At 34.4% G+C, this 27,104-nt stretch overlaps 1 protein-coding gene across 1 annotated transcript in view; it reads right to left on the reverse strand.

Moving 5' to 3' along the window:
* Nucleotides 1-27,104, reverse strand: part of KCND2 (potassium voltage-gated channel subfamily D member 2) — a 483,545-nt gene that overhangs the window by 152,735 nt on the left and 303,706 nt on the right. The gene's annotated exons all lie outside the window — the stretch shown is intronic.

Genomic DNA, 27,104 nt, shown 5'->3' on the forward strand with positions numbered 1-27,104 from the left:
AACTTAGATCATTTGTGATTTCTTTGGGATAGCAAGATAGGCATTTTCAGAACTGATGTGAGCATGCCCTTTGATACATGTGAGGTTGGAGTGCTAAGAACAACAGTGGAGTGGGTGAAGAGAATAAAATGGCAGTCTGGTACCTAATCCTGAAAATACACATTTATCTATATAAAAAAAAACAAAAACAATAAAAACAAGGTGAACAGATGAGCAGCATGCTGTTAATGTCCCCCTTTAGTGGAAAGACATGCTTTTTTTTTAAGCAGGAGAGAATGCAGCTTCTTTAAAAATGGTATAACCTTGGAGTGACTAAACAAAGCTCAGAAAGTAATTAGTTTCCTCATGAATAGTGATTGCATAGTACATCTCTCTGTGTTTATTTTAGGGCAGGTGATTGATTTGATTCTTCTGGGCCTTGCCTTTCAAGCAAAGTCTGCAGACTAGCAATACAAGCATCTCTTGAAATCTTTTTGGAAATTCAGAATCTCAGCCCCACTCCACAGTGGAATCAGACTGAATTATATTGAGATGTTCGGTGATTCCTGTGCATATGAGTGAGACAAATACGAGCACAGGAGATTTTTTTATTTCTCCTTCACTTTGGGATGGAGGTGGTTAAAATCAGCTACTCTGCATAAAACACTTTGTTCTAGCACTGTGAGATTTTCCGTTATTGAGGTGAGATCTGGCTTCTATTCTTAAAATGTTCTAAAGATGGTTCCAAAATCCTCAGGGATCCCAAGAAGTGCAGTTGGTTCACCTAACAGGTGCTATAGATGCCCGCCTTGCCAACTTTCATCATTTTTTCTGTAGCTTCAAGGTAAGGGCAATAGAGTCAGACATTTCCTGTAGTTTAGTCACACATGCCACTGACTATTTGGGTTTTGTAAGGAGAAAGTATGATAACATATCTGCAAGCACTCAGCACGTAGTAAGTACTCGAACAGATATGTGTTGTGGAATAATTACAATATAATTACTAATATAAGCTCCAAATCATTGCAAAACAGCAGTGTATGCTTAAACAGGAAGTATTTCCGTTTGTAAGTGCAGGATGTGGACTTTATACATCCAAGATGGATGACTTTCACACCATTTTTCATTTATAGTTAAAGGATGCATAGAAGGAGGTGGCTTTATGGGCCTGTGGCCTATGCTTAAAATAGCCAGACACTTGGCTTAAAGCTGGGCTTATGACTGTCTTGACATTTTAAAATAATTTTTTTTGTAAAAAGGCCATGCATTTTCATTTTGAAAATTACATAGCTGGACCCGTGTGGAAGATATCAATGGCGAACAGAGCCAACTTCTTAAACTCCAACCGGACATTGGACATCGTGTCCTTAAGTTCCCGTTACTACAAACACTTTACATGAGAGCATTTTTCAGAAAGGGCTTTGTACTGCAAAATCAGCAGTGTCTCTAAGTTTCCAAATCTATAAGATTCAAACACGAGGGTGTTTTTTACACAGCAATTGTAGAAAATAATAGGTAACGTCAAGATATATATACTATATGCATTAGCCTTCCCCAAAGTTGTTTGACCACATCAGTAAACCAGTTTCTCGCAAAGTTTCAGGTACTCTGATTGCCAAGAAATATTTAGTAAGTTCCCAAGGCTACTCCAAAATAGTGTGAACAGTTATGTAAGGGTTGACAGAGTGCTGTGTAACCCTCCCTCTCATCAATGTAGTGAAAAATGTTCGATAACAATTTCAGTCAATCTATGCTCTAAGATGTCACAGGGGGAATGAAAGCTTTTTTTATTATACAATCTTAGTCTCCCTCAACTTAATAGGCTATGAACATTATCAAAGTCCTCAAGAGAGTGATTCAGTAGCTGTTATAGTATTGCAGTCTTAATTATGCAAGAAAAAATATCCAGAATATTATGAACTGCTTTGCACTACCAGCATGGTATTTTAAAAAATAATTAACCACCTGAAAACCAAGGTCATATCCCACCCTAAGTAGGAAAAAATCCCACAAAGAGCCAGATTTCCTTTGTGTGCTAGACATACGAGTGGCATAAATTCAACCCTTTCTTGGGCACACCATCTATCTGATTAGTTACTTACTTTTTTTTTTTTTTTTTTAAATAAAGGCTACTTAGTCCTGAAAGCCAATATTTGAGAAATCTAATTGAACGATACACTGGCCTTTGTAAGCCTTGCAGACTGACTGTGCTTCATTAGCCACTAGTCCAAACTGTGAAGGAATTTTTCAACTTTAGGTGTTTTGAAGAGTTGGTGGCCATATTTAACTTTAACCATTAAAGATTACTAGTCTTCCTGATGCTGTAGTTGAGTGAATAAGATACAGTCAAACCTTGGTTCTTAACTGTCTCTCATCTCCAACAATTTGATTCTAAATCAAGTTGTTCATTGAGAAAATGTTGTCCAACAAAATTTAGGTTCTCCACCTGACAATCCTTTCATGCTGATTCATCAGCATGACAAAAAGCATATCTCGGGCCACAAACAAAGGAGAAAATGCTCTAGTCAGTTTACAACTAAACCTTGCCTTGTTAACATCTCAGGAAATTGTGCTGTGAATATTTTGGTGTGTTTTTTTGCTTTTGTTGTTGGCAAAATGGACAATTAGCACAATTTTAAAACATAAAGAGGCCAGCAAGAGTGCTAAAGTTGCTAAGGGTGTGAAAGAAACAATGATCACAGGCAATTGAAGAGGTAAAAACTTGTTGATTTGGATAAAAGAAAAGCAGTTTGCTGGCGACAGCATTTTGGAGACAATGATATGTGAAAAAGGGAAGATGCTGCATGCTGACATCCTGAAGACACCCCTAGAATTAGTAGTGAAAGTGATTTGTTCAGGTTAGTAGGGGGTAATTGTTTGTTTATAGATTAAATGGTAGATTAGACATGTACTGTATATAAGAAAGGTTAAAACAGGGAATCATTTGGAGGTCTGGAATGAATTAATTAAATTTACATTATTTCTAATGGGAATGGTTTGGTTTTCGAACAAATTGCTTCTTGAACAGCCTTCCAAAACAAATGAAGTGTGAGAACAAAGATTCCTCTGTACTGAAAAATCATGTAACTATCTATGTAAGGTTGGGAGAAAGCGTTAGAAGATTGAGGGAAGACCAAAAAACTGAACTGAGATGACAGAGGAAAACAAAGAATAACTATGACGATTATACTGAAGTTCAGCATCGGATTTCTGGAAACAAAAGATGAGAGACATATTTAACCCACTGTGCTGGAGTCAGAGGTACTATAATTAGACTAGAAAAATCAGAGGAAAGTGCCATACCCAGGACTCTCAGAATAGAAAATGTGGCAACACCATTAAAACTCTTTCTATATACTTGTAAATGGAAGAAATGACTAGATAATTTATCTCTGCTCAGATTTCTGATGCCTGGGAATTTCAGTTCTGCTAATACATGTAACAAGATTATTGGTTGTAAGAACCTTTGAAAAACAAGTATATCTAAAATAAGTTGTAAAACACTCAGGAGGCTGGTTTCTCCATCAGTTCTTCATCCTACATTCTATGCTAGCTTGTAATTCTATCTATAATTTTTCATCTTTTTACACTACTATCTTTTATCTTGGTGCTAGATTACATTTGATAGCAGTATATCCTTCAATTAGATTTTTCAAGTATTTATAGACATATGAAGATTAATTTTTCTGGAGTATAGGTCTAGTCATGTAATCTTCAACAACTCTGTGCTTTCTACCCCTCATTCTTTATGTGGCATTAAATGCATTCCTTGGTCTAAGCTTAATCTTTTTAAACCTTATCTGTCACTACTCTGTTCCAGATACTCTGAACTACATTCAAGTGGAGCTACTTCCGTTTTGCTGGTTTGGACTAGTGTTTTCTTAATCTCAATGCCACTGTTCCTATTGTTTCTTTTGTATGAAATGTTCTTCCACCATTGTTCATTTTCCAGTCTTACTCATGCCATGTCGAAATAACCTTCACAGCTTCTGTGTAACCTCTTCTACTTGTTCTTCATGGAGAGAGCAATATTCCTTTACCTTTTCTTTGAAATCCCATTATCTAAATCCCCCCTTTTTTGGTATTTATCGTGTTTTACTTATATTTTAGTTACACATGTTTTACTTATCACATTTGGAATAACCTGTATTCACTAATTTTGTGTCTACTGAAAAGTCTATCACAGTGCCTTAAGCATAACAATCACTGAATAAACTTTTGAAGGAATAAATATAGTGAATAATTATTTACCTGAGATAAAAGGATAATCAGAGATAAATAATAATATGGTTTATGAGAGAGTGGATAGAACCAGAAAATAAAATTGAAAACCTGTAGTTTTTTTACCCTACAAATGTTTCATATTGATCCTTAAGATTGCATTAATGGAGTGATGTCAGTGGGAATGGCAAAGTCGGGCTTCTGAAAAGCTCACCTCCATGAACGCAATGGTAATACTGAGAAATTGCCAAATCCGTCTTTTCAGAAATCTGGAAATTAATGTAAGGTTTGCAACAATCTGGGGATCTTTTATTAAGATAAAAGCCTGAATATCCCATGAAAAAAAGTGAGCTTTGTCATGTTTTAACTCTCCCTACTCCTATTCTGTTCTCCCCATCACCATTGGAGTCTTTAAAACCAACAGCCCTGTAACCACAGTCAAAACTAGCTGCCTCAGAGGAATGCAGGGTAGGTTTGATATATGAAAATCAATCACTGTAATACACAATATCAATAAAGAAGGGAGAAAAGCACATGGTAATATCAATAGATGCAAATAGAACTTAAAATCCAACATTCTTCCATGATAAAAAGCACCTATCAAATTAAGAATAGAAGGGAACTTGCTCAACCTAATCAAGGAAATTTGTGAAAAACCTTGTCCTTATTGGTGAAATACTGAAAGCTTCCCCCAAAGATCAGGAAAAAGACATTTTACTGAAGTTTATTATAGTCAGGGCAATTAGGTAAAAAAAGAGACACAAGGCATCCAGATTGGAAAAGAAGTAAATCTATCTTTATTTACAGATGACATAATCCTGTGCACAGAAAACCCCAAGGAACACACACACTCTCTCTCTCTCTCTCTCTCTCTCTCTCTCTCTCTCTCTCTCTCTCTCTCTTTCTCTCACACACACACACACACACACACACTATTAGAGCCAATAAACAAATTCTGTATAACTGCAGGGAACTATTAATATGCAAAAATCAATTGTATTTATATACACTAGCAACAAACAATCCAAAAAGAAAATTAGACAATTCAATTTCCCATACCTTCAAAAATAATTAAATATTTAGGAATAAATTTAACAAAAGAAATGCAAGGTGGAAGGCTTTTACACTGAAAACTGCAAAACATCATAGTAATTAAACACCTAAGTTAATGGAAAGAATCCTGGGTTAGGATTGTTAAAATGGCAGTATTCCCCAAGTTATCTACCATTAAGTACAATTGCTATAAAAATTACAGCTGGCTACATTGCAGAAATTGACAAGCTGTTCTAAAATTCATATGAAAATTCAAGGAACCTAGGGTAGTCAAGACAATTTTTAAAATTAAGAACAAAGTTGTAGGACTCATACTTTCTGATTTCAAAGCTTACTACAAATCAACAACAATCAAGACAGTGTGTTACTGGCATAAAGACAGACATATGTAGAACAATGGAATATAATTAAGACTCCAGAAATAAACTTTCATATTTGTAGTCAATTGATTTCCACATGGCAATTCTAAAGGGCTAAAATAGTATTTTCATTGAGTAGTGGGACAGCTGGATATCAATATGCAGAAGAATAATGTTGGATCCCTCTGCATTCTCTATACAAAAATTAACTTAATGTGGATAAAAATTTAAATGTAAGAGTTAAAACTACTAAATTCACAGAAAAAAATGTAGGTATAAAAATCTTCATGATCTCAAATTAATCAATTGTTTCTTAGATACAACAGCAAAAGCACAGGGGACAAAAAAATAAATTGGATCTCAAAAAAATTACTGTTTTGCTTTAAATAATACAATCAAGAAAGAGAAAATAACAGAGTGGGAGAATATATTTGTAAATCATTTATTGGATAAGGAACTTGTATCTAGAATATGTAAAGAACTCTTACAATGCAACTATATAAAAAAATAACTAAAAACTGGGCAAAGGATTTAAATAGACATTTCTCAAAAAAAGATATAAAAATGGCCAATAAATATGAGAAAAGATGCTCAACATCATTAACCAAAGAAAATGAAAACTAATACCTCTTCACATCTACTAAGATGGCTATAATAAAAAACATAAATAATAAGCATTGGTGTGGATTTGTGGAACTGAAATCCTTACACATTGCTAGAAGAAATGTAAAATGTTGCAGCCAGTTTAAAAAACAATTTGGCAGTCTCTCAAAAATTTTAACATTGAGTTACCATATGACATGCCAATTCTACTCCTAATTATATACCCAAAAGAACTGAAAAGATATGTTCATGAAAAACCTTGTATGTGAGTGTTAAAAGCAGAATTAATAAGAAAGTCCACAAAGTAGAAACAAGCCAAATATTTGTCAATTGTTGAATAGATAAACAAAGTGTTATCTATCTATCTACATGATGAATATATGAACAAAATGTCATCTGTATATATGATGGAATATTATCATCCATAAAATTGAATGATGTACTAATTATGTACTAATTATTGAAAACATTATGTTAGGTGAAAGATGCTAGATACAAAAGGTCACATATGGTATGACTCCACTTACATGAAATGTACAACACAGACAAAAACACAGAGACAGAAGTAGAGTAGTGGTTGCCAAGGGCTTTCGGCAGGGGAGAGTGGGAAGTGACTGCTAATGAGGCTTCTTTTTGGGTGACAAAGATGTACTGGAATTAGATGGTGGTCATGGTTGTGCAACTGTTCCAGACATTACCAAAATCACACGGAGGTGAAAATTTCCCTGCTGAGAACCACTTATGTAGATCTATATGTACTGATGTGGAAAGATCTCAAAAATGTATTTTTAAATAATTATAATAATAAAAATGTAGGACAATAAAAATTGCACTAATGTCATTTCAAAGATTGCTTGCACTTCAGGAGAGAAGTACATTTCAAATGCATAAGATAAGAATAATTTGAAAAATAATTTTCTTATATAAATAATGGATATTAATATTGTATCCACATCAAAGGTATGCTAGAGTGATTAAGAGGTTACATTTATTAATCGTTTTCATTTTATAATTGTTAGTTGAAAGACGATCCACCATAAAAAAAGATATTTTTCCTGTTACATTATGTACTTAACACAGTAATAAAAACTATTCAGTCTGCTTTCCACAATGATTAAAGCACAATTATATAAATAAAAATAAATCAAACTTTTGCATATTCAAGACAAGAGAATGCAAGAAGCACCTGTTTCCACTTTAACTGCCAGAGAGAACACTGAATGCAAATTGGATTTTCTAAAAGAAGAGACTCCACCTTAGTTTAGAAATACTAAGGTAAAAGGACAGAAAAGGTAAAGCATCCTTATTAAGGTTCACTTAAGAATAGTGGTAACCTGACTGGGGGTGGCTCAGCGGTTGAGCGTCGATCTAAGATCCAGGAGATCGCGGTTCGATTCCCAGTTGGGGCACATGCCTGGGTTTCGGGCTAGATCCCCAGTCTGTGGCATGTAGGATGCAGCTGATCAATGGTGACTCTCTTATCATTGATGTTCTGTCTCTCTCTCTCCCTCTCCCTTCCTCTCTAAAATAAATAAAGATATACTTAAAAAAAGAATAGTGGCAGAGAATATAAGTAATCACTCAGAGAGTAGAGTACTTACAGAATACTTACAGAATAAAAGTAATCATTTACATTTTAGAATTCATTAAATGTCAAGCCTTCGATTCCTCTTTTAAATTATATTTAATTACATGATCCTATTAGATATGTTTTAAGGAATTACTCCAATTTTATAGCTAAGAAAACTGAGGTTTAATAAGATTTGGGGCATACAGGCAACATGTGGTGAGATTGGGTCTTAAATTCAGGCTTACTTAATTACAAAGCCCATATATTATACCAACTTCTCACTAATTTTTTAAAAAGTCTTACATCTTAAGATTCCATGTAGGGCAAAGGGTATGACTTATACTGCATTTTTTATTATGTAGAGCAGAATTATCAATGCTACCTTTGGTAGTAGAGATAAAAATCACTATGGCGAGCATCTAGCAAATAATGTCTTCACATGACAGGAATACTATCAACATGGGAATCTGTGGTAGATCTGGAGCAGGTCAAGATATTATGGCTAGCTCTACCCAAAAAGTCAGGGAAAGAGGTCAAAGCTAGAGATGCTTAATAGGTTTGGGGCCAAGATTTGAACCAATCTCATTGCTGACCTCTTGCTCTTTCCACAGCGCCATACTGCTTCTCACAATCTTGCAAAGAGGACAATACGTATAAAACACAGGGAACCCCAAACCCCGTGTACACAGGATGGGTATGGAACTCAGGATCACATTTTCCTATTGCTCAGAAAGCTAAAAGCCTGACTCCTGGTAATGATGTGATCAGGGTCTCTGACACACCTGCAGTCCACTTGGGATATTGAAGAAATTGTTCCTTAGAAAGAGCACCCACTATAGATTCCATCCAAGTGGAAAAGATGTAAAAGGCACTTTCACGTTTATTACTACACCTGGACTTCATAGAAATCCATTAAATAGTAATGCAGATTCTGTTATGATTTAATTTTATAAATGAAGAGATAGAGAATTTAAGTAACTGCTGATAGGTCACATGTCAATGAGTGGAAAAACTCAAGCAGATCTTTTAATTCCTTAAGTAGTGCTCTTTCTATTACACCAGTCTCCATATTCTGACTACATAATTTTTTTCAGGGAAAATTTTTTCCTCTTAAAAATATTTCTGTGTAGGTTAATAATAATTGAATCTCTCTGCAATTCGTATTGAGTTCCTTCTAATCTTTCTCTCAGGGGTAGAAGGGAACATTTCAATAGATTTCTAAGGACAGTATTTGCTCTCACAAACTGCCTTTGAACCCAGAATACTTTTATTTTTATCTGCTATACTTTATTTCAAGAATTCCTTTAAAATGTTTCCATAGAAACAACTGGAGCAGAAAATGAGCTATGTAACATTTGCAGTGGATGTCTTTCTGAATTTTGGACATTCATTCCTAAAGAGATTAGAGATGGTTGTTTTTTTGAGGCAGGATACATTCCTAAAAAAAGTTCTCTTTATATGTCTCCTTTATGTTTTAGGTTATAAACTTGTACTCTGCAATTTTAATGAAATATTCCAAAGGCTGTGAAATATTCAAGTTTTATTATTGTAGCTTAAGAGGGGGTGCCCTCACCTATGTTGCCTGCATTAACCTCTCTCTGCTCAGCATTTGCACAACTTCTTAATGCTGAGTTTGGGTCATGGATACCAGAAACCACACAGCTCTGCCCAGGCATGGTGGATAGATGACTGCAGGAAGCCCATGTAGCTGGAGTGAGATGACAAAGAAGAAAAGAAACAAGAAAAATGTACACTAAAGCTCAGTGATGTACTTGCAGAAAAAAAGAGGTGACAAACAGATTAATTCCCAACACTGGAAATTTTGCCATGTTTAGGTGATCCTTGAGGTCCAACATTTTTTCATAATAATATATTTAACACCCATGAATTCTCTAAAATGAGGACATTTGATAAACGTAGAGGATGTTGATTTTTTTTCTTTATTGTGGTTTACATGACTTTATTATTTACATCTGTACCACAAAGAGCTCAAAGTGGAGGCCATAATTCTGTCAGTAGGTGAGGAGCTCTGCAGCTTTTGTTCAGTGAATAGGGAAGACCAATAACTAATGCTGTCTGTGGCTGCATGTCTTAAATTATATGCTCTTATCTTCGCTGGACAGTTTTATATTTGAAGATTTCCCTTACCCACCTTTTCAAGCTGATTAAATTGCAAAAATCACTGAGTGGAATTCTATATTGGCCTCACAGGTGAGGAGGTGGACCTATAAATTAGCTAAGTGAGAAAGATGATGTATTCTAAGTGTTACTATAGTTCGTTGTTGGTGAGAAGTTTTAATGCTTTTAGTAATGGACTATTATAGGGACTTTTTTTGTGTGTGAGGAAAGGCATAAAAAGCTGTTTTACGGTACTAAAGGACTGTTGTACAATTCTTGAATCATATGTTACTGGCATAATATGCTATATGCTATACAGTATAATGCAGGGGCGGGGAACATCAGACCCTGGGCCATATATGGCCCGAGAAATTATTTGGTCTGGCCCTGCCAAGGCAATTGCAAGTGGGACTCGAAATTCAATTCAATAAATCTAGGATCTTTTTTCACAGCTAATTCTTAAGTTGGTAATTTTGTATGGCCCTCGAATGATGTTATAAATATCCAAATGGCACTTGGCAGAAGGAAGGTTCCCCATACTGAATAGAGTTAGATTTCTTTAGCTGTCAGCTGCATTTTATTTATTTATTTATTTATTTATTTATTTATTTATTTATTTATTTATTTATTTATTTATTTATTTATAGAGAAGTGGATGCTAAACAGGAAGGCTAAATCTCCATTCTCTGTCCACAGATTAGCTCTTACTAACAATAGCCAGTTTCTGCAGCCATTGTCCTACATGGTAGAGTCAGCTGTGTCTTGGAAACTGCTTTACTTAGCACTAAAACATCTTTGCTTATGTCATCCTACGAATGTCCTTTCTTTCTTTCTCCTACCTATGGGATTCAGTTCAAATGTCATCTCCTCTAAACAGACTTCTCTGGAAAGAATTGGTCATTAGAAACTCTGAGTCTCCTCTATATTTTTTTAGTTCTACCTCTGCAATATCAGACACCCTATTCACTCAATAGAATAGCATATAAACTCCAATAAGGCAGACACTGTGGTTCATTTATCTTTGCATTCTCAGCACCTAGCACAAGAATCTGCACAGAAAAAAAACAAATTGCTTCGAGTGCTTATTGAACATATAGTACTAAAATCACATATGGGGTTTATCAGAAAAAAAGTGAATCTTAAAAAATATAAAAATACAAAAGCTTGTATAAAATTGGGCCAAAAATTAGAGAATTATATATAATAGAATATTTACTATTTTTAGTGAAAATGATAAGTGACATTGATGCATTCAGTTGTTTAATTAACAAATATTCACTGAAGTAACACATAAAACCATATTAAGATATTTTCCCACTTCTGCATATTATACTAAATTTTAAAAATCACATGAAGTCATTTAGAATTAGAAACAAAGGAAATTTACAATCCCCAGTCTCTAATGAGTGATTGCAACTAATAACTAATATAAGCAATGATGCTCATCTGGTAATTAAACACATCACTGATTGTCCCTTTTATTTTGAAAAATTAATATACAATTTACTTTCACAGTTTACTTGTTTTCTTTTGAATGAACACTTCTTAGATTATCTGAAATTAAAGGCTGATAAAGTTTGAGATCCATTTGGAAATGCTGTCATTCTTAAACATCTAATACTCTCCACAAAAGTTGGATTTCAGTGGAACTCATTCCTGTGAGCTATATTTGAATATTTTACACATCTAATAAAACTTTAAGAGTTGATGGGACTATATTTAATTTTAGTATTATAAATTTTGAGCTTGAAAGAGGATTAAATTATTAAAAATAATATTTAAGTAATTTCTTTAGGATTTACTAAGACTCAGAAGTCTTTTAGGTACCTGAAGTCAGATTCAATCCCATAAATATATAGTGTGTAAACTTCTGGAAAGAGGGTCCATCCTCTGACATGAAGTTTTCATATTGTGATTATCCAATATAGACTCTTACAAAGTTCTTTAAGTGAAGAAATACAGTCTTAATAGACTAAATAAGAAAAATAAAACCCATATGAGGATTTCAATATATATAGGAAAAAAATTGACAAAATTCACATCCAGTCATAATAACAATGTAGAAACAGAAGCTAATTTCCTTAGCCTAGGAAAAGGCATCTACTGAAAACCTAGACATAATATCATACTTAATTGGGAAAGACTAAAGGCTTTCATCTTATAATCAAAATCGTAAGTAAGTATGTGTGCTCCTACTGTTCCTATTGATTATTTTACAGGCCAATGCAATGAGGAAAGAAAAAAAGAAGCCATGTAGATCAGAAACAAAGAAATAAAATTGTGTCTGTTCACAATATAATTGTCTACATAGATAATGTCAATGAATACACATAAATGCTCCTAGAACTAGCACATGAGATTAGCACGATGGCAAGGTGCAAAGTCAGTATACAAAAATAAAATTTATTTCAATGGATTAGCAATTGAAAATTGAAAAAAAGTATTATTTAAAATAGTACTAAAAACATGAAATATGTAAGTGTAATTCTAGCAAAATGTGCAAGATTCGTATGTTGATTACCACAAAACTCCAGTGAAAAAAATCAAAGAAAGCCTAAATAAACGGAGAAATATACTGAGGAAGTTATGTTAAAATATCAATTCTCCCCAAAGCTTGTCTAGAAATTCAGTGTAATCTCAATAAAAATGCCAGAATATTGTTTTTATAGAAATGAATAAGTTCATTTCAAAATTTATTTGGATATGCAAAGAATCCAGAATAGCCTAAAAAAGTTTAAAGAAGAGCAAAGTTAGAAGACTTATTGTCTGATTTCAAGACCTAGTATGAAGCTATAGTAATCAAGATAGTGTGGTTTTGGCAAAGAAAAGACAAATATAGCAATTGAACCAAAGAGTGAGTTTAGAAATAGACACACACATATATGGTCAACTGATTTTCCACAAAAATAGATCGGCAATTTTATGGAAAATAGTAATCTTTTGATCAAATGGTGCTAAAACAATTAGACATTTACATTCCAAAAAAAATATTTATCAATCCATTCCTAACATCATATGCAAAATTAAGTCAGATGAATCAGAGACATAAATGTAAAGTTGAGTTTATTTTTGTGTGTGATATAAGTTGGTGGTTTAGTTTTATTTTGTTGCATGTACCTGTCCAATTTTCCCAATACCACTTATTGAAGAGACAGTCTATACTCCATTGCATGTTCTTGCCTCATTTCTTAAATATTAATTAATTGTAATGACATGGGTCGATTTCTAGGTTCTTGTTCTGTTCCACTGAGCTGTATGTCTGTTCTTGTGCCAGTAACAGTCTGTTTTGATTACAGTGGCTTTGTAGTATAACTTGAAATCTGGTATTGTGATCCCTCCAACTTTGTTATTTCTCAAGATTCCTGTGGCTATTAGGGGTCTATTTTGGTTCCATATGAATTTTTGAAGTATTTGTTTAGATCTGTGAAATATGCTGTTGGTATTTTAATAGCGATTGCATTGAATTTATAGATTGCTTTGGGTAGTATGGACATTTTAATGATGTTAATTCTTCCAGTCCATGAACAGCATATATTCTTCCACTTGTTTATATCTTCCTCTATCTCTTTTTGCAATGTCCTATAGTTTTCCGAATACAGGTCTTTTACCTTCTTGCTTAAGTATATTTCTAAGTATCTTAATTTTTTTGTTGCATTGGTAAATGGGACTGTTTCTTTAGTTTCTCTTTCTGAGAGTACATTTTTTGTGTATAAAAATGCCATCGATTTCTGGGTGTTAATTTTGTATCATGCTACATTGCTGAATTCATTTATTAAATCTAGTAATAAATTAGTGGAGTTTTTAGGATTTTCTATGTACAATATGTCGTCTGTAAATAATGACAGTTTTACTGCCTCCTTTCCAATTTGGATGCCTTTTATGTTTTCTTGTCTTTTCACTGTGGCAAGGACTTCCAGTACTATGTTGAATAAGAGTGGTGAAAGTGGACATCCCTGTGTTGTTTCTGTTCTTAGGAGAAATGGTTTTAGTTTTTGGCCATTGAGTATGATGTTAGCTGTAGGTTTGTCATATATGGCCTTTATTATGTTGAGGTATGATCCCTCTATTCCCACTTTGCTGAGGGTTTTTATCAAAAATGGGTGTTAGATTTTGTTGAATGTTTTTTCCTGCATCTATTGATACGATCATGTGATTTTTGTCTTTCAATTTGTTTGTGATGTATCACATTTATTGATTTGTGAGTATTATACCAGCCTTACATCCCTGGAATAAATCCCACTTGGTCATGGTGTATGATCTTTTTAATATATTGCTGGTTCCGATTTGCTAATATTTTGCTGAGGATTTTAGCATCTATCTTCATCAGGGATATTGGCCTATAATTCTCTTTCTTTGTGGTGACTTTATTTGGTTTTGGAATTAAGCAAATGCTGGCCTCATAAGAGGGGTTTGGAAGTGTTCCTTCCTCTTGGATTTTTTGGAATAGTTTGAGGAGGATAGGTGTTAGTTCTTCTCTGAATGTTTGGTAAAACTCCCCTGTGAAGCCATCTGGGCCAGGGCTTTTGTGTGCTGGGAGCCCTTTGATTATTGCTTCAACTTCATCAGCAGTTATCGGTCTATTCAAGTTTTCTGATGTTTCCTGATTGAGTTTTGAAAGGTTGTATTTTTCTAGGAATTTGTCCATTTCATCCAGGTTGTCCAGCTTGGTGGTTTATAGTTGTTCATAGAATTTTCTTACAATCCTTTTTATTTCTGTTGGGTCAGTTGTTACTTCACCCCTTTTGTTTCTGATTTTGTTTATTTGGGTCCTCTTTCTTTGTTTCTTGATGAATTTGGCTAAAGGCTCATCAATCTTGTTTATCTTTACAAAGAACTAGCTCTTGGTTCCATTGATCTTTTGTATTGTTTTTTTAGTCTGTATGTCATTTATTTCTGCTCTGATCTTTATTATGTCCCTTCTACTTTGGGCTTTTCTTGCTTGTTCTCTTTCTAAGTTTTTAAGTTGTAGGGTTAGAGAGTCTATTAGAAGTTTTTCTTATTTTTTGAGGTAGGCTTGTAGTGGTATGAACTTCCCTCTTAGAACTGCTTTCATTGTGTCCCATCGGTTTGGAATTGTGTGTTCATTTTCATTTGTTTCCAGGAAGTTTTTGATTTCTTTCTTGATCTCTTTGGTAACCCATTCATTGTTTAAAAGCATGTGTTTGAATGTTTTTTAGTGTTTTTATTGTAGTTGATTTATAAATTCATGCCATTATGATTTGAGAAGATGCTTGATATGATTTCAATCTTCTTGAACTTGCAGGGACTTGTTTTGTATTTTAACATGTGGTCTACCTTTGAGAATGTCCCATGTGCACTTGAAAAGAATGTATATTCTGCCGCTTTGGGGTGGGATGTGCTATAAATGTCAATTAAATCCATTTGATCTAGTTTGTCATTTAGGGTCACTATTTCCTTGTTGATTTTTTGTCTGGAAGACCTATCCAGTGAAGTCAGTGGGGTGTTAAAGTCCCCTAGTGTCACTGCATTGCTGTCAATCTCTCCCTTATACACCATAAACTTAAAATGGATAAAAGACTTAAATGTAAGATGTGAAACCATAAAAATCCTAGAAGAAAACATAGGCAGCAAAATCTCAGACATCTCTCATAGCAATATGTTTGCTGATACATCTCCTAGGGCAAGAGAAACAAAGGAGAAAATAAACATATGGGACTACATCAAAATAAAAAGATTCTGCACAGCAAAAGAAACCATCAACAAAACGAAAAGGGAGCCTACTGTATGGGAGAAAATATTTGCCAATGACACATCTGATAAAGGGTTAATATCCAAAATATATAAGGAACTCATACAACTTCACAAAAGGAAGACAAACGATCCCATTAAAAAATGGGCAAAGGACCTGAATAGATAGTTCTCCAAAGAGGACATACAAATGGCCAAGAGACATATGAAAAAATGCTCAAGGTCACTAATCATCAGAGAGATACAAATTAAAACCACAGTGAGGTATCACTTCACACCTGTGAGAATGGCTGCCATCAACAAATCAACAAATGGACAAGTGCTGGCAAGAGTGTAGAGAAAAGGGAACCCTAGAACACTGCTTGTGGGAATGCAGACTGGTGCAGCCATTATGAAAAGCATTATGGAGTTTTCTCAAAAAATTAAAAATTGAACTACCATTTGACCCAGTGATCCCACTTATAAGAATATACCCAACAAACCTGAAACTTCAATCAGGAAGAACTTATGCACCTCTATATTCATAGCAGTGCAATTTATAATAGTTAAGATCTGGAAACAACCCAAATGCCCATCGATGGTAGATAAGTGGATAAAAAAAACTGTGGTACATTTACACCTTGGAATACTATGCAGCTATAATAAAGAAGCATCTCTTATCCTTTGGGATAGCATGAAGTGAATTAGAATTATGCTAAGTGAAAGAATCCAGGCAGGGAAAGACAAGTACCACCTGATCTCACTCATATGTGGAATGTAATAAAGAAAATAAACCCAGAGACACAGAAACATGGAATAGGCTGAAGGATCTCCCAGGGAAGGTGGGGAAGGGAGAGTGGTTGGGGAGAGATTAATCAAAGAACCTATATGTTTAAAAACATAAGCCAGGTACACAGACATTGCTATGGGGAAGGCCTAGGGGTGGGACGGATGAGGGGTGGAGGGGATCAATAGGCGGAAAAGGGGACAATAAATAAGTAAATAAATAAATATGTAAAAAAGGCGTAAAACAATAACACTTATTAAAAAGTAGAAAAAAATCTTCATAATCTTGGATAGTGAAATATTTTATAAATATAACACTAAAAGCATGACCATTAATGGAATGAAAACTTACTAAACTGGTGTTCATAAAAATTAAAATTCTGGCTCTTTAAGATACTGTTAAGAAAATGAAAAAGCAAACAACAGCCTACATAAAATATTTGCAGAAAAAAACGCTAAAAGGAATATATACAGAATATACAAAGACTCTCAATTGTCAATAAGAAGACACACAACCCAATTTTTTTTTTAAATGAGCAAAAGTTCTGAACTATTTGACTAAAGTGAAGAAAACATTAAAATGAAAACAGTTCTCCGTGCCACCCTCCCCTCCCTGCCAATAAAACCTGATGATAACAAATACTGACAAAACATTGAAACAACTTGAACACTCATCTGTGACTTGGGAGCATGCAAAATATAGAACACTTTGGAAAACAGTTTGTCCATTTCTTAACTTAATCATACCACTGTTAAATGCCACAGCAATCCCACATAAACAACTACTTAAACCATGATTCTCTCCTGTATAAAATGATAATTTAACAATAAGAATATATGGAGTTGCCACATAAGTGCATTAAACTTATTGAGCAGTAAGATATTTACATTATTTAAAAGTAAAAGTAACTACCTTTTAGGGCTGGAGATAATCTTCCCACAAATGTTACTATATTTTTTTACAGAAAAATTGATAATATTAAACTTTAAGTCATAAAGGACTGATCAACTTGCCTCAGTAGAATAACTTAATTTAGATAGTTCTGAGAAAAAATGTAAATAAATAATGCATTTATTGCACAACTACAAGTGCCAATGGTTTGGAACTGATGCATTCTCAGTGGAGGAAAATTCACTTTTTTCAGGGGAGGCTAAATACTTCTTTGGAGGCAGTTTTTAGGATCTGTAAACAAATCTCCCACACCAAGGCCAGACTGTCCTCTGGACATAAAGAAGAGTCCTCTGGCGACAGAGGCTGGTGCTTTGTTACTTAAATCATAGCTTCTGGCAACTTAGTACAGGCTGTTATCTAAGAAAACAAGGCAAACCCATGGACAAAACAAGACTGAAGGGGCCTTGACTCTCAAGAAATTTAAAAATATTTATAGTTCTCAAATAACTTTCTTCAGCATGAAAATTTAAAACAAAAATAATCATTGGGTTTGGGAACACTCTCCTAGTGTCTTTAGGATGGAAATTATTTAGGTTGTCTCACTTTTCCAAAAGATGGTTTCCAGGTCTTTGTCTATCCTTGTGTAATGATAATTGCAGAGCCCTTTAAGGTTCAGGAAGTGCTGCACGCAGCCTGAGTGGAGACCTCAGTGAGGAATTCACTCTAAGTGTTGATAGAGAGTTATATTAAGGAAAACTTAACATATATGTGTCCTTCCATATTTGATAGTGTTTTTATTAGCTGACTTTCCTCCCCATTTTTATTCCTGAGTGTTAACTGATTAGAAATCTTATTGTATCCATGAAATCTTTTATTTAAATTAAACATGTGAAAAGTTAAAACTATTAATTCTCTGAAAAAAATCTCTCTTGATTCTCTATTTTCTAATTTTGTTGAGGATATACCATTCTTCTCTTCATTTGGGCTAGAATCCTTGATCTTTGACTCCTTCCTATCTCTTACCAATACACTTTCCTGGCCTTCTCCACATCTAATCAGGGATAAAGTGCTCTCATTTTCTCTCTCAAGTATCTCTTCTCTGATTCCTTTCCAGTTCTTCTGCTGCCGTTCTGGTTCAAGTCCTTATCATCTTTCATGTGGATTATTTCAGTAACTTAACTGACCTCCCTTATTCCAAGTTCTCTTTCATTTTCTAACCTGGGAAGAAATATAGAATAGCAATTAAGTGTAATAGTGCCAGAAATAGACCGACTTTGAACTTCAGTCTTCATTACTTAGTGTCTCTAAGTCTCAGTTTTCTGTCAGGTTGACATAGAATCCTTGGCACAGTGCCTGGCACATAAAATTCTAGACACATGTTTAATATGATTTTTTACCTCCCTCTTAGTGTTAACGCAATGTAGTATAATCACAGGAGCATTGTTTCATCCTTCCAGATAGAATATAGGCTTCTTTAGAATAGACACTGGATCCTACTGTTTGTTTTTAAGTCCTCACTCATGTTTTTATTAATTTTAGAGAGAGAAGAAGGGGGAGAGAGAAACATTGATGTGAGAGAGAAACACTGATCAGTTGCCTCCTGTATGTGCTCCAACTTGGAATCAAAACTGCTACCTAGGTATGTATCCTGATTTGGAATTGAACCCACAATCTTTCAGTATACGGTGCGACTCTCCAACCAATTGAGCCACTCAGCCAGGGTGATCCTACTGGTTTTTGACTATATAGAAACTGCAGAGGAACTAACACATAGTAAACATAGTAGGCAAATGTAAGGTCTACATTAACAAGTCATTCATTCATTCATTCATTCATTCATTCACTCAGAGAGTCCTCCTTCTGTCTCTCGGCCCTCCACTTCCCTGCCTTCCTACTTCCCCTCATTCCTTCCTTTCTTCCAGATGATAATATTTGAGTGCCTTCTACATGCTGGTTGCTCTATCTTTTGAGGAACTCATAGTTTAATCTTAAGGAAAACTCACTTGATCATTTTGAAGTTCAGTTCTTTTTACACTCTGCCCTCTGAAAAATAATGGAATTAAAAATATCACTTAGATCATTTTGACTTAACTATCTCAAAGACCCAATGTATTCTTCCAGATAATTGTCAATGACATAACAATTTGTTGAAGAGGGATTTATTATAGCTCCTTTTTCCATTATGGATTTTAGTGGGGACTAAAGTGGGGCTATTATGCTTGGGACACAGGAGACTTAAGCAACACCTTCCCTAGAGGTACATTGTGTACTTCTGACACACCCTCCTCCAGCTTGTTGTTGAATGTTTAAGGATTTCTTTAACTGTCCTTGTATGTTTGGGGCAATGAAGAAGGTGTTCAATCACATGAAGAAAAGGTCTGTGGTGTAAACTGAGATTTCCAAATGCCTATCTGGGCACTGGGGTTGTACTATCTACTTAAGAATTAATTCAGCAACTATTTTTGTGCCCTTACTATATGCTTTTCTTGTGGAGAACTTTTTCAAAATACAGATTTCATGAGATCTCTGCCAAAGTTTCATATTATGTTGGTTGGTGCTGAAATACCCCAATTTATTTTTAAAAAGTTTTACCATATGATCCTGATGTCCAGTGAGGCCCCTTGGGAACATGCACTTATATAATAGAGTTCTAAAAGGTCTGCCCTTTGAATTATCTGGTTATGAGAAGATATTCCCCATGAGTCACGGAGAAGAGTGGCAAGGCTGTTTAGTGGAGGCTGGTACCTGTGTGAGTAGCCATCCAGAGATAGCAGCTAACAGTGGTCAATGGAGCATTTGAGTAGAGACTGCACTGTTCTGATATGTGAGAAAATGTTCCCCTCTTCCTCCTTGAGGAATAGGTCCAGGGGCAAGATTGCAGGCCAAAGGCTTACTTTCCTTCTAATAAAGTGAACAAAGGATCAGAGAACCAACCTTTGGTTTCTGTGGTGTCACATTTGTACTTTGGGTGTAAGTAATGGTCTGGTTACCCCTTTTGCTTATTTATGTCTGGATATATACATATACATTATATATATAGTGCATATGTATATAAAAATATATAATGTATATAAAATATATAATGTGTATGTATATAAATACATATATAATGTGTATGTATATAATATATATATAAAATCAGTGCCCTTCCATTTTGGGATTCAATAAATCTGTTGCTATAGAACATCATTAATAAAGCCTGTGGTACAGAGGCCTCTTGCTGACAAAACTGGGTAAGTTTTCTTTTTTAATATGTTTTATTGATTTCAGAGGGAGGAAGGGAGAGGAGAGAGAGACAGAGACATCAGTGATGAGAGAGGCATTGATCGGCTGCCTCCTGCATGCCGCCTACTGGGGATCGAGGCCATAACCTGGGCATGTGCCCTGACCGGGAATCGAACCACAATTTCCTGGATCATAGGTCGATGCTCAACCACTGAGCCATGCTAGCCGGGCTGGATAAGTTTTTCTTACCTGGATATTGACAAGGATATTTGTGGCTAGGAAATGGATTTCTTATCATAATCACTTGGCCTGGTTTTAATAACAGTAGAAAGTGACAGGGAGTTTATATTTGAAAGGATTCTGTGACCTTCCCCCTTAATATATAAAGGGACAATGCCTATGGACCTCATCTGGTAGAGAAATTTACTTAGCTCCTTGCTTGTGCATTTTAAAGTTAATTGTATTTGGGGAATCAATCAGGAGGTTTTTCTACCCTAAATTAAGTATTCTTTAGGAACAACAAAGAGATAAATTAGCACGGGATTGGATCTGCTGTCTCGTACTGCTTCTTATTTGGATTCCAGGGCTGGCTCTGGGAAAGAATATTTAATATGTAAGGAGCTTTTCTTTCATTTCATCTTAGTGCTTAGCTAAACTAAACAAGGTTTTCACAGAATCTCTGTGAAACAATTTTATATTTGTTTTTATATAGTCAAACTGTTTTTGCTGGTGTTTAAGATGGCCATTTTTCATGAACAGTTTAGCAAATCTGTTTGCTTGTTATATTTGATATTTCTCAGTGTGTATTGACAATAGATAACTCTCTACTCTCCCAGGAAATCTGAGTATTAAGAGTGTTCATCAGGATCATGTTGTAATCCCACTAGACATTTCCTTCTCTTTTAAAAGTTCATAAATATCTCTATAAAATACATTTATAAGAAATGAGTACTAGTGAAATTTTGAGTTTCATTACCAGCATTTAATGACATCTTAAATTTCTTCAGATCAAATGAACTTATTTTTATTAGACTTAGACACAGTAATATTTTCTAACCTTTCAATTGGTAGAAATGTTTCCAACTACATTAAGTGTGCAATGCAGAGATTGTGAACAAGGGCTGTGGAATGCTTACTGAAGCCAGATGCTACCAACATGTCTTTTTGGTTTTACAAAAACTGTCCACTTTTTGTAAAATTGTAACCATAATAAAGTATTCCACTCCATTCGCTTCTTCATGTAAAGAGGAGGCATTCTACAGGACTGTGTTTTGTCAGAGTTGTTGCATGCAGCCGGACTGTGTGCTTGGTGACTGAACACACCTAAAAGCATAAGATGCTGGCAGATGCCTCATAAAACCCTCTCACTGCACCCACTGCCTTAAACTAAAATTGGATGGCTAGGATACTTTGAACAGCAATTTTTAAATTAAAACTTTTTTCATTAAACTTTAATCAGTGCCTCGAATCTCATTAGTTATTGTTTATAAAATCTTGGCAGCCACCCATTGCTATGATATGAAACCATTTACACTTAGTGTATATATTTTAGTTTAATAAGAGAGCTTCATTTTGTAATGCCTATTAACTTTCAGGACAAGGCAAAAAATTACGTGTTAATGACAAATGCTAAAATTTATTAAACTTCACACACAGTGGCAAATACTGAACTGAGGGTTTTACCGGAATTATCTCATTTATCCCTCCCCAGAACCTGTGAGGAGACTGAAGGGCAGGAAGGCAGGCTCAGAAACTTGCCCCTAGTCTTAAAACTAATTAATAGGCAGTGAAGGCTGACTAAATAACAGACTGAGTACATTTATATTGCTTGAGAGCTCTTTAAACACAGGTTAAATTATAAGGTTGAGCATGGTGATGATTCTGTATTAAGCAAGGTAACTGGGTAAATATTTCTTCAGATTATGGGTTGTATCAATACTTTGTATATCTATAGTGTTTTTCATATCACTTTCCACTGTGTTATTTCCTTTACCCTCCCACAGGTGTCTGAGGTGTACAGATGTAGTCGTATTGCCTTCTACTCACAAAGAGTATAAATGTCTGCCTGAAGCTCAGAGCCCGGACCAGAATCTAAGTCTACCAGAGAGGCAATTTCCATTAACCTTATTGTCTCCCTTAGTAGGCCAATCTATTCTTTTGCCAACTGTGATATGCAGTGGGCAATAACTCAGAATAAAGCAAGCTATGGAAGAGTGCAATTTAATATTGTTTTATGTTTTTAACCTAAAATCCCCAAATATCTCATGAGCATTCACCAAATTTGTAAAGAAGTGTTTTATTTGGAGTCATAACTATGTGGTGGAAAGCTGAGGCATAACTTTATTGGAATACGCTGAACACAGGCAGTGGTATATACTATGACAAAGGCTATTACTTTTTCATTTTTTCAAAGAAAATGTGTGAGAAATCCAAGTGATGCAGCATCCTGGTAGGAAAATAATCAATCCATAATAAATTTAACATGAAAAATCTGTATGTGAATTGCGATATAGATTTTCCAGCAGTCCAACAAAAACATATTTACCTGTCTATACGATAAGCACAGACAACTTTTCAGAACTTTTCATGACACTGAGGCATAAGTAAAAGTTACCTTGTGAAGTCCTCACAAGATCATTGTAAAATGTTATTGTAAAGTTATTTCAGACAATGATCTACATAAGAAATGCCATTGAAACCAGATGACAATGATGTAGTGTCAAAATTTAATTCAATGAATAATTCTATGAACAACCATTACAGTCCCCATATATAATTTTCTAAGGGACTGATCTAAGGGTAAAATGTAGATTTGGGACCATAATATCTTTTAAAGATCAGATGACAGCTGTGATCAAAACTCTCTCTAAAATTACAGAAACAAAATTCCAGCTGCAATATATTTAATTAAAAAATCTGATGTAGAACTGAAGATCTAGAGACGTTCTTTATTCCCAGAAACCCATTCCTCACATCTAGACTCCGTCCAATAAATGAATGGATAGTTTTAATGTCCCATTAATATTTGCCACAACCAGGCTTTTGGTAAGGATTAATATGAAGTATTTGAAGTCTGAAACCTCTGACAAAAATCTGTATTTTTTTGGTGACTGATCAATCTGTGAAGTAAATGAAGTTAAGGGCCTTTATGAAAATTAAACAACACAACCAATACATGAATTTTAGAGGCCTGTCTAATTAGAAGTGTATAAAATGGCAAAAATAATAATAAGATAATAACAAAGCACTTGAACATTCCCCATACAGGTTTCAGCTCAACTTTATGAAGTTAGTACTATCATTATCCTCATTTAGAAATCAAATGAGGAATAATGAGGGTAAGAGACTTGCCCAAGGTCTGACTCCAAACATGAGACCTAAATTAACAGAATTCATTTTGAAAGATTTCAGTTTCCCACTTAAAAAATTTTTGTGGCATTTACTTTTTGTATAAAAGAAATTATTTTTAAAATAAAATGAACTCATAAAAGGCAAATTTTTGAATTAAAATGGATATTAAAATAAAAAAAAATAACAATCATAAAATTTATTTTACTGCCTGCTGCTTGCCCTGCCATTTGAAGAGTTTAGGCTCAGTGAGCTGGAAAGTTTTTCAGTCTTGACTATTACCTTGCCAATGCTTTCATTTGTAGTATATGGTTATCAAATGTTATTTGTTATGTGGTTTAAAAAATTCTACAGCTTTTCATCCCAAAACAATCTACCAAATTATTCAATATATTTATATATATTATATTATGTATTAAGTGTATATTTGGTGAGAGTGGTAATAATTAAATTTTAAAGCCTAAATGTCTATTCTTGCGCTATGCATACTCATCATTCATCTCAGATCTTTATTTCACACAGTGAATTTATCATATCCTAATACACAATAGTCTGGTATACACTTATAATCTATTATCCATTATTTATGTTAATTTAAATTTTAACCTTAGAAAGAAAGAAGATTCTCTAGTTTTGCTCAACTAGTTAGCTATGTGAAAATAAACATTTCTCACACATTCATGAGCTCGCTTCTCACTTTAGGGTTAAATTATATCTGTCAGCTTTGACCTGTGTCCTCAGAAGGGTGCTTCTGCGCAGGCTTATGAGAGGTGTTATCAGATGAATGTGTTATTGCGTTGCTTTATCACACCACACATTTTATTTTGGTTTTTCAAACTTAGCACAAGAGATAATGCTCTGAAACCCCAAGGCATTACTATATGAAGCATTATTGAAGAAAATACTTCCAGAAAGGCAGGTGGATAATTATGTCCCAAACCTACAGAAATTAGATAAGGAAAGTTAAAAAATATACTTTAGGAAATGGTATAAAATTAATTCAGCCCTCTTCCTGTTCTTGTCTATTCTGCCATTCTGCCCTCCACCCCCTTTGAAAGTTTTCATTGTAATTGGTGAGTGAGCTCAGTGTTCTTTGCAGGCTTGTGTTCCCTCAGCCCACAGATGTCAGGAGGAGGTGGGAGTGAATGCAGCTGTGAAACAGAATTAAGTTCCATCATTCCCTATAAATTGTGGGTAAACAGTGCTCTGCTCTGCCTTATACAAACAGCTTCCTATTAGATTCAGTTTTTAGAAGATGAGCCCAAACTAAGTGGTCTCTAGGTTCTCATTCTAGATTCTAGTCTGAGGGACCCTTTCAGGAAAAACATGCTTATCACTGTGTCCCCAAGATCCCTGGGTAGAAATCCCGAGACATCAGAGAACTAAACTAACCCCTGAGGGCCTTTGCTCCTACTGATAGAATTCAGTCTCTTGTTGGGTTTTATCTGCACCACTTCAGTTTTAACACACTGGATAGAGATTAGGAATCCTGTCTGTATTGTAGAGCTATCTTCCTCTGTTATAATTCTTAGGTGCAATAGAAATCAATGATCACTGTATATGCCCTTCAAAGGGTCACAATTTGCTAAGAACATTTTGATTCTGGTTTTTAGGATTACAAAATGTGAGGTACAAGGAGGGAGAGGATTTTAAATTACCTTCCATATGCCTGTTAGGACATCATGAAATAAATGGAAAAGCACTGAAAGTTATAAATGCCACTAATTCCTCACTTTACTTGGGTAAAAATCTTATTGAATTTAACTTGAATTTTTTATTACATAAGGACGATAAAATCATGTCCTGCGAATTATAGCCATATAAACATTCAGATGAAGAGAGGAGAACATGTGTTGAAAGAAAACAGGTAGTTTTGTTATTTACTGACATTTTAGTATTAACAAATGAACATGAACACAGATGTATAACATATTTTAAAATCATATGCAAAATGGCCTTGGTTTCTAAACACAGGTCTCAGACTTTAAGTGATCTTAGACTCTACCACAAAATTTATAGGAGTGTTTGTAGATTAGCATTTGTGAATACTGTTAAATTATTTTTTCTATTATTTGAAACATTAAAACAATAAATTGACAAGAATAAATGCAACAGCACACAGTGAGAGCTGTAATATGGACCACATGCATTATTATGAAGGCAGTGTAATGCTTCGTGAAAATGTGATGTTATGAAGAGAGGAGCTTTTATAAAACTGAAAGTGGTTATTATTCATCATTATATGGAGAGAACAGAGTCACTGATGTTACTAAAAAATGTTGAAAGAAAAGTTATTTCATCTCTGATTCATCACACCCCCGCCCCCGCCCCCGAAAAAAAAGGTAGCTATATATCTGTTAGGAAATGAATTCACTTGGGGAAAAAATCCTGTAAATCAGTAGGATATGCATTCCCTTGTCACTGATAACCATATGAATAAACCATTGTTACCTACCAGGAAACACGTGAAGAAGAATAGTATATTGTAGCCTGTGGCTAAAATTTTGAAATATTATTATTACATCTTTGAAAATATTAGCATGTTTGGTGCCTACTTGGCTAGGTTAGAAATGAATTTGGGAAAAATTTCTATTTCCAGTTTTCCCTTATTGAATCTCTGACCCAATATATTTCTCTGGTAGATTGGTGCATTTTTAAAAAGTATTTACGGTTTGAGTTAGAGGTCTTAGAAGTTTTAAGAAAAAAACATACCATACTCATTTCTAATATTTTAGAAAATGTTTGACTAAAATTGCAAAACAATATACTAGCACACTGTTTGCCTTTGTAGAAAATGTTTACTGCACCCAGGCATCAAACATGTTGGATTTATAGAACTGAACTAGTAAATGTATTAAAATATAGATATTCAGAGAATGTCACCTTCTCTTAAAAAAAATGAACAAAAAAAATCCATGCTTGAATTTGAAGTAGAAATTTAAAGATAATTTAATAATATGGTATAATATTGAATGTACTCCAAAATCAAAGAAACCATTTACATTTAGTTACTATGAGGGCTTTTTAGGAAGTTGTGTTTGATTTTTTAATGAAAACAAAGTGTTATTTCACCATGAAAAGGATCTTGAAGAGATTTCAAAAAAGTAAGGGTAGTCCTAGTGTAAATGAAACCATTCAAGCAGGGCTATGAATGTGCTGTTGGCAGAGATTTATAACATCTACTTAAAATGCCACCCTGGTAGGAAATGAGAAGAAAAGGAAAAAAAGAAAAAAATTGAAAGTCAGGAAACTATTGAGACAG

This window comes from Miniopterus schreibersii, assembly GCF_964146895.1.
Source record: "Miniopterus schreibersii genome assembly, chromosome: 9".
Taxonomy (NCBI): domain Eukaryota; kingdom Metazoa; phylum Chordata; class Mammalia; order Chiroptera; family Miniopteridae; genus Miniopterus; species Miniopterus schreibersii.